This window comes from Notolabrus celidotus, chromosome 24 (genome assembly GCF_009762535.1).
Source record: "Notolabrus celidotus isolate fNotCel1 chromosome 24, fNotCel1.pri, whole genome shotgun sequence".
Classification (NCBI taxonomy): Eukaryota; Metazoa; Chordata; class Actinopteri; order Labriformes; family Labridae; genus Notolabrus; species Notolabrus celidotus.
The window spans coordinates 5410240-5418365 of NC_048295.1; the positions used below are offsets into that span (position 1 = coordinate 5410240).

The 8126-nt window shown below is 42.0% G+C and overlaps 1 protein-coding gene across 10 annotated transcripts in view; it reads left to right on the forward strand.

Annotated features, from left to right (window-relative positions):
- chrm4a (cholinergic receptor, muscarinic 4a) overlaps window positions 1–8126 on the forward strand; it is a 63006-nt gene that overhangs the window by 34789 nt on the left and 20091 nt on the right. For 7 of the 10 annotated variants that reach the window (XM_034677458.1, XM_034677459.1, XM_034677453.1 and 4 more), the window contains one exon: window positions 2547–2627. The gene's annotated coding sequence lies outside the window, so the exon portion shown is untranslated. Of the gene's footprint in view, window positions 1–2546; window positions 2628–4455; window positions 4615–5778; window positions 5879–8126 lie in introns of all 10 variants that reach the window. The other 3 variants (XM_034677456.1, XM_034677463.1, XM_034677457.1) reach the window with 2 other exon arrangements.

Genomic DNA, 8126 nt, shown 5'->3' on the forward strand with positions numbered 1-8126 from the left:
GAAAGAATCGCCTGCTTCCTGCTCTCCTTGACTCTAAATAGGACCCTGATTTACTAAACGAGCATCGTGCTGTGTTGAAGAAGACCTCAAACTACAGATTGAGACCAGAAGAATGTCACATAGTCTTATCGTCACTGTCCTTGGTCCTGAAACCCCAAATATCACTGTTAGGTCATCAAAATATCTTCTTTAGTCCTTTTAAACACCAGATATTCACTATTTAAGGATCATTTAGTATGAATTCAGTCTCAGTCAGCCGATGGAGAATCAAGATTGGTTTGTGCTGCTGCTAGAAGCCATGCGATGCTCAGTGTCCATTTTTCTTACTCTCTTTGTTATTTTGAGGGTTTTGATTTGGCTCTTTGTCGACGAGGAGGCGATGAAACAAACCCTGGAACAGCACTGCCACTGCCTGAATTATTCCAAAACACTTGATCCAAATCCACTTTAATTCAAAACTAGAATATTCAACAGGTTTCTTTAAACAGTGTCTGCAAAGATCCGGGATTTGTTTCCAACGCTCGTCTAAATTTGAGAGTGGTCCATTTGGAGGGCTGGATGACCGTCGGCCCCTCCTGGCGATGTGAGCCAATGTGGGACATTAAGATTTGGCCACCGTCTCTGCTGATCAGATGGTGTTACAGAAGAGCTGCATCAATGCTCTGCTTCGGTTTGATCAGAGGACTTCACAGAGAATGTATTTTAGCCAGATTAAACAGAATTTGATGAACTAATGTGGCATTGCGATCGTACGAATCTCATCTTCTGATTTATTATTGGTGTTGAGAAGCAAACGGAGGGTCCAAAGCAAACCTTTGGACTCCCTTTAATGGAAAACCCCATCCATCATTGTGTAAAGATATTACAATAGTTACTAGTTTAAAGTATGTCACTGTAAATAACTCTGAATCATGAGCGTAACACACACACTGAAGTATCCAAAGAGAGCAGATCCTTGCGTTCATTTCAAAGTATAAGAGTATATTTACCTCCCGATGTACAGAGCATGTACTTACCGTGATCTAAGGACATTGTGAATTGTATTTATTTTTGTCAGAGTATCAGTATAAAGAGTTCAGCTTCATGGCATCAGTGAAGTGATAACAGATCACTGATTCACTCATTACGTTCCCCCGCTTTCAGATGTTTTATATTGGGAGCTGGAAATATGTAACATAGACGTCTAACTAAAGGAAACACGCCCACATAAATGTCTTTGTAATGTTTCCTTTATGTTCTCCTGTAAATGTTCTGTACATACTGTAAATGAAGAGTCAACGCCATACCAGGGTTCTGTTGGATACGGATCGAACCAGAACCAGTTCTTAGAGAGTAAATCAGCACTTCATGGAGCGGGAGGGTTTTTGGGGGGCTGTTTTTCAAAGAGAAGCTGGATTAGAGCAACCTGATGCTAGGGCTGGGCGATAATTCAATAACGATAATTATGGTGATATAATTTTTCTCAAGATATATATAACAAATGTTCAATAAAAATTGGATTAAAAAAGAATCTGCCTTTAAATTTAAACGTAATAATGATTTGATATTTATCGTGATAATTATCGATATCGACTAATATAAACATTTATTGTAATAACTTAATTTTCAATATCACCTAGCTCTACCTGATACAGATAGGAACCTTTTACGATTACCAAATCTGGATTACAGGTCTTCTAATGAGGCTTAATCCGATTTATTTTGACCACATGGGGGCGCCAAAATCAACACAAAACTCTGCTTTTAAGAGATTATTTAATTTAAGAGTTTGTGCATTTTAAAAGCTGTTTAATGGACTATTTACTTTTATTTTTAACACTTATATCTAGTCTGTAGTCCAGTCTTAATCCAGCTCTCTGCTTGGTTCAGATAATCCTGAATTTTTGGAGCAAAAGGAGCCCACTCCTGCTCAATAGTGTCCAAACAAACAAACTGAAGATGTTATCCCTACTTCCTAAAACTCTGGCGCTAGAGCTCAAAGCTCAGTGTTTTTGTAAGTACAGGTATTTGCTGTTTCCACCAGGTATGACCTGAAGGTGGATTCATTGTGACAGCCTCCTGAGCTGGACGTGAATTATTAATTTATTCAGAAGCATCTTTATGTAAAGACCGAACATGGAAAGTCCCCCAGCATGGACTCAGATGAAAACCTGTACTCTCCAGTCGAGTAATTTCCCACGAAGCAGTCAACAAGTGCTGATTTACTCTACCACCCTCATCATCTCTTCCCTCTGTATGAGCTCTGTTTGTATTCCTCATGTAAAATATCATCTGAATAGAAGCATCATTTTTAAAAGCATCGCCGCACACATCACAAAGCTAATATGACTTTTTAAATGAACTGTATTAAAGATATATCAGAAACAACCTGTGTTGATGCAAAACTGTACTGCAAATAAAAACACGAGCTGTCAAACGGTGTGTTCGGTGTGTGCTGTGACCAAATACACTCACAGGTAACGACACAGTGGGTCAAAACTTTGTGAACCAAACTCCACACATGAAGGAAGAAACTGTGAGGTTTATTCTGATTCTTTTTGTTGCAGGATGTATGAGTTTGTTTGTGATCCAAGCGTGGGAGGTGTCCGAGGAGGCAGCAGGAGATGAAGAGTTCACGTGTTCGTCAGGTAAATGAGTGAATGTGTCACTGAGGTGTGGAGCGGTGTAAAGGTAGCTTTTGGATTCACTTTAAATGTCTGTTTTGATGATATCACAGCTCCAGATCTGATAGGTTTCTATTCTAGTCAATGTGTTAACTTCTACTGGATCCGCTCTATTGCGTTCCGGCTGTGTCTTTGGTCTGGCAGGTCTGAGCCCTCAGGATCAGATACACAAGACTTGGAGCCTGGAGTCAACAGGTCAGAGGTTTTCAGAGGACCATAAAGACAACATAGATGAGGAGAGAAGGAGGAGGAGAATCACCCGACTTCCCTTTAAACAGAGATTTAATCCGAGCTCATCATCCTCATTACACTCTTATTGAATCAGGCAAAGGGGCCGTGTTGGGAACTGGGATCGCCCCTCCCGCCTCGACTTGTACAGTAATCCCAACATCACACTGTAACCATGGAAACACAGATAAAAAAACTACGCCCGTCACTTACGCCGGCGTCGATCCCGATGAAACGGAGCGCAGCAGAGATCACAACATCAGAGCTGACCTAGATCGGGAGGAGCAGGTCTTTAAGAAATCAGTGAGATGAATCAAATCTGCAGAAGTCATCCCTGATTGCTGCTTTTTTACAGCACAATGTTTCTTCTTGTGCAGTCAGACGTTTAACTCACGAGCAGCGAGGAGAAAACTCTGCACAGTTTCTACAGCAGATGGTTTTAATCACCACTTCATCACGGCCTGTGACCTCTGACAGGAACAGACTGAGAGGAAAGTGACACCTAGGAATCTCACACCATTGCAATGCAACACAAAACAATGGAAGCCACTGTTATTAAACACACACACATACACACACACACACACACACACACACACACACACACACACACACACACACACACACACACACACACACACACACACACACACACACACACACCAACTTAGGAGCAGAGAGGCTGTGTGTTGCCATGGAGAAGTTGTGATTATAACCATCACAGTGGGCTGAAAACTGTCTTGTTATGAGGATAAAAAATCATTGCTAGGAATGTGAAGCAAGCTCTCTCTCTCTCTCTCTCTCTCTCTCTCTCTCTCTCTCTCTCTCTCTCTCTCCTAGACCACTTAAATTAAATCTGGTACCCACTAAACTAAGCAAATGCACAAATTAGATACCCAGGCTGTGTGTAATTTTCAGTTAAATACATGCTTTAGTGATGATTACACAGAACTGTGAAAAGTGTACGCAGCATTCAAAATCATGGAGGGAGATCTGCTGGAGCGTTCATGGCTACACACACTCGTGACTTTAGAGCGATGAAGATGTTTTAAATCGAGCAGCAGCAGCAGATTCATACAGGTGACTTGTAAATCAGACACCAAGCACAGTAAGAAGCTTTTACAGTGTTAGATTGGCAGGATTCGATGTTTCTCTTTGGCTCGATCATCCCACTGAGATCAGAGATCTCTCCTCAGGGGAAACCAGGGCACGTATAGCAGCAGCTCTTAAAGTTCTTTAAAAACATTCTGAAAGGATCGGCTCAACTCAAGATATTTTGCAGAGGTTTTAAAACATTCAGACAACTCTTTAATCCATTACAATTTGGAGTGTCTATATTTAAAGTTTAGTAAGTAGAGACTTCCACCAGATCCGTGTCAGGACCGCCGGACAGCTGGAGTCATGTGACCGAGGTTTCCCCGCCGTAATCACTGAATCAAGGATTCTCCTCATCCATGTTGTCTTTCTGGTCCTCTGAAAACCTGTTGACTTGTTTGACCGTTAGGACAGCATACCCCGTGTGTGTCAGCCTCCCTTATCTAACGCTGGTATCTGTTGCTCTCAGATTGGATCAGGACGCAGAACCAGAGGATGGTAAATCGGGATGAGGGGGCTACAAGTAGGACGACCAAACCTCTAGAAACCTGATCGAAAAGCTGATTGAGTTTAATTCTGCATCTCAAGAACCGTCTAACCCTGAACAGCACCAAGAGATTTTTGAACAGTGAGAATGAAAAGCGAAAACCTGTCAGCAGCCTTGACTGCAGTCAACAAAGTCGTGACAAAGCTTAGAACTATAACAGTGAGCACATTTCTAAAGTCTGTATTGGACTGTTTGATTATGGTAAAATCAAACAGTAGGCTGTCACAATAAGAGTAACAGGTAACTTCTAATATCAGCATTCATTATTGACATTGTGCAACCTTACAACAAACCAAAAGCAGCATCTGATGATTTTGTAACTTCTCCGTCCTCCTGCAGCAGCCTGCACGCCTTCACTGCTCTTCGTTCTTCAGTGTAGTTTAACTGGAAGAGGTAGAAGCAATAAATCTGACGTGCATCGTAAATAAGTAGTTTTAGTTTGGCGTCTGTTTAAAGCAAAGTTATTTTTAAGTGTTTGTGAAACAGGCACAATGCCGACACGCTGCTCTGATGAAATGTCCGTCTGTACGAGAGCGTTTTCAGACAGTCAAGAAGAGGAGAGTGAAGTGTGCCTTTGCTTTGGAGAGAACAAGCGAACAGAAGAGTCGCACTCGGTTAACAAAAGGCGCTCCTCAGGGGCCACCGCAGCTCCAAGGTTCACGTGTTATCAAAAGCCTTTCGCACTGAAACGCTGACATGTCTAACACTGAAGGTTCACTCGCCTCGGTTTAAGGTTTTTGAAAGGGGACAACTAGTTGTGATGATGAGGAGAATATTTCACTCCTTTCCTTTCAGTCCTGTACTGAAGCCTGGACTGGTTTTTACAGGGTAGTCTTGAACTCTACAAAAGCTGCAACTTAAAGGCCTCAATTATTTACTCCAGAACAAAGCAGAGAAACACAATGACAGCAGCTGGACCAGAGCAGAAATTCAATAATTTCCAATCCAGTCGACAGCTTTCATCCTCTTCACAGGCAGCAGCCGTGTTTTTATAACCGTATTATATAATTTAAGGATTAACTTGAGGCTTAAAAACAAATGATGGCGTGTTCAGAGTCACGCTGCAGAAACAGGGCGGATTTCTCCTTTTAGTAGTCCTGCTTCGAAGAGCCGTAACTTTTATGTCAGAGTACAGACTGGACTTTTAGAAGTGGACATTCACTCTCTGACTTCATCTGCTGATCGTTTTGAAGCCTTGAGTTTGATGTTTCGCCGTTGTCTCTTCTTTTTTTTTTATCTTTGCAGAAAGAGGCAACCTTATTTGGACAAGATGGTCGATATTTATTGCTTCATCTCTTTCCAAACTGATGAAGTGGCTGCTTTGGAAGCACCTTGATAAAAACAGGTAGCCACGTCCTTGAGGAGACACTGCTGTGTGGTGTCTTTGTCTCTAAATGGGACCGTATTTTACAAAATCCTCACACTGTTTGAAGTTTCGGAGCTAGAAAGTTAGAGCATTTTCTCATAGACATCTGAATAGCCAAATTTGCAAGCTTAAGGCAGCTCTGCATTATATAACCAACATGTTATTTTAACTTTTATAAACCGTCTGTGGTTGAAAAATAATTTGCCAGGACAGCAGCTTTCATAGGAACAGTCTCTGTCCGTGGTCCTGAAATCTTAGGCTATGATAAGCCAGTGGAGTCGCACCTCGCTCATATGACGTCATGTCATCAGAGAAACAGTCTTTAAAAAAGACTGGAGGACACCTTTAATGTTTGGGACCCTGACCCATTCTGGTCCAGGATTTAATGGGTTACCCCTTTGCATATGCTACTCCCTCCCACTAAGTATCATTAAAATCAGACCAGTCATTTTCTGTATTCCTTCACGGAGGGATTGACGTTGATCATTACAGTTGATGCTGCGCTTCATTGCTGTACGTTTTATCTGCATTAATCAAATTACTGCCAACACGCTGACACGCAGTGAAAACGGAGCCTTCTCTGCCCCGAGGCTCTGAGCCCTGAGGCGGTCCATCTCTGTGCCAACGCCTGAGTAATTCATCCCGTTTGAAAGCTTATCAGACGCCGAAACATAACTTCACAGAGACGTAGAGACAGGACTGTAAAACTCTGAGAAATGATTGGTGTGACATTTGAGCCTGTTTTTCAGATAATAAAAGGTTCTACTTCTATTGCCTGATAAAACATAATCACTACTCCGGGTCTTGGGCTCTGAATCATCGCCCACGTTTACTATTTTCTCATCAATTCAGATAATGAAGTGATGTGAAAAGTGCAGTTCAGTTGCATTATGAGCCAGAAAACATCAATTTTAAAGTTAGTTTGTTTGGTGCACGGTGCTGCAAGGTCATTGGGGTTGGGTGGTCAAGCTAGGTTTCTGTTTCCTCAGAAAGAAAGCGCCTTCTTTACGCTTTTATTAGCTCCATTGTTAAATCCTCTGTGTCTCTAACTTCAGTGGATTCTCCAGAAATCGTTGACAGTGTTTTGCTCATTAGGAAATGAGATAAATTGTCCTTTGGGGTTCATCCTCTCAGAGTCTGTAAACTCTGCCAGCCTGTCTCCGTGTCCCTCTTTTTCCCTGCAGGCTGCCTCACAGGCCTTTATTCGGGTTTGATCTCTCTCTGTGCTGTTTATATCCTCTTTACTTCCTGCAGCATTGAAGAGGAACACTTCTCCTCCATTAGTGCTTCATCAGAGGTTTGATGTCAGCCACAGATTCGTAGTTAGGTTTACAGTACTTTGATCTTTCCTCGAGGAATTAACATGAAGTCAGAAAAAGAGGTGTAGCAGTACCTACTCTCTTTTCATCTCTATAATACTTTAAAACACAAAGCATCTGTATTTAAAATTTGGCGCCCCCTGTGGACAAAGTGTGCAGTATGTAGTCCCAGTTACATCAGACTTCCACCATCTGTTTTATTCCTTTCGAACAACCCGATCTTGAGATTTGGTCCAATGTTTTATCTTTAATCCGATATCCCTGGGTGTTGACCGGGGTTCCTTAGTGTTGCCCTCGTCTTGTACTCGTTTTCTGATATGGGCTCGTGGCTGAAGCTCCTTTTGAAGTAAAGGTTAACTTGAACCAGCAGCCACACTTAAGGCCTCAGTAGAAATGAGTTGTGTGCTTGCAGGAACCCTCCAGTTAACTGAATCAAAATAAAAAATGAAACAAACCTTAAAATTAGTTCTCAAAGATTTATTAATACCCCAGTGCGGGGAATATTTTTTGGGGCCCCAAGAGTCCTGCTTGAGGCGTTCTTGAGAACTACTCATCTGATCGACTTCAAACTCTGCACTGCTCTCCCTCGGGTCCTCAGCAATACGCTCGCCAAGTGTGAAGGAGAGGGAATGAATTGCTCTCTAGATATATGAAGTACAGCCGGTGCTTCACACCGAGCACACATGCAGATACAGTCAGAGAGTCCCTCGCTGATAGACGGATGATGCTGCGACATCTTGAGTTTACCAAACAGAGACAATTTAATAGAATCATTCAGATGCTGTGCTTAAACCGCTTAAACGTTTCCATCAAATATGAACTAAGTAGCACAAAATGTAAGGGAGATATCACTCTGTCATGAAACTATAGTCAAGTAAGAGTCAGGATCAGTTTTGTTTCTAAGTTTC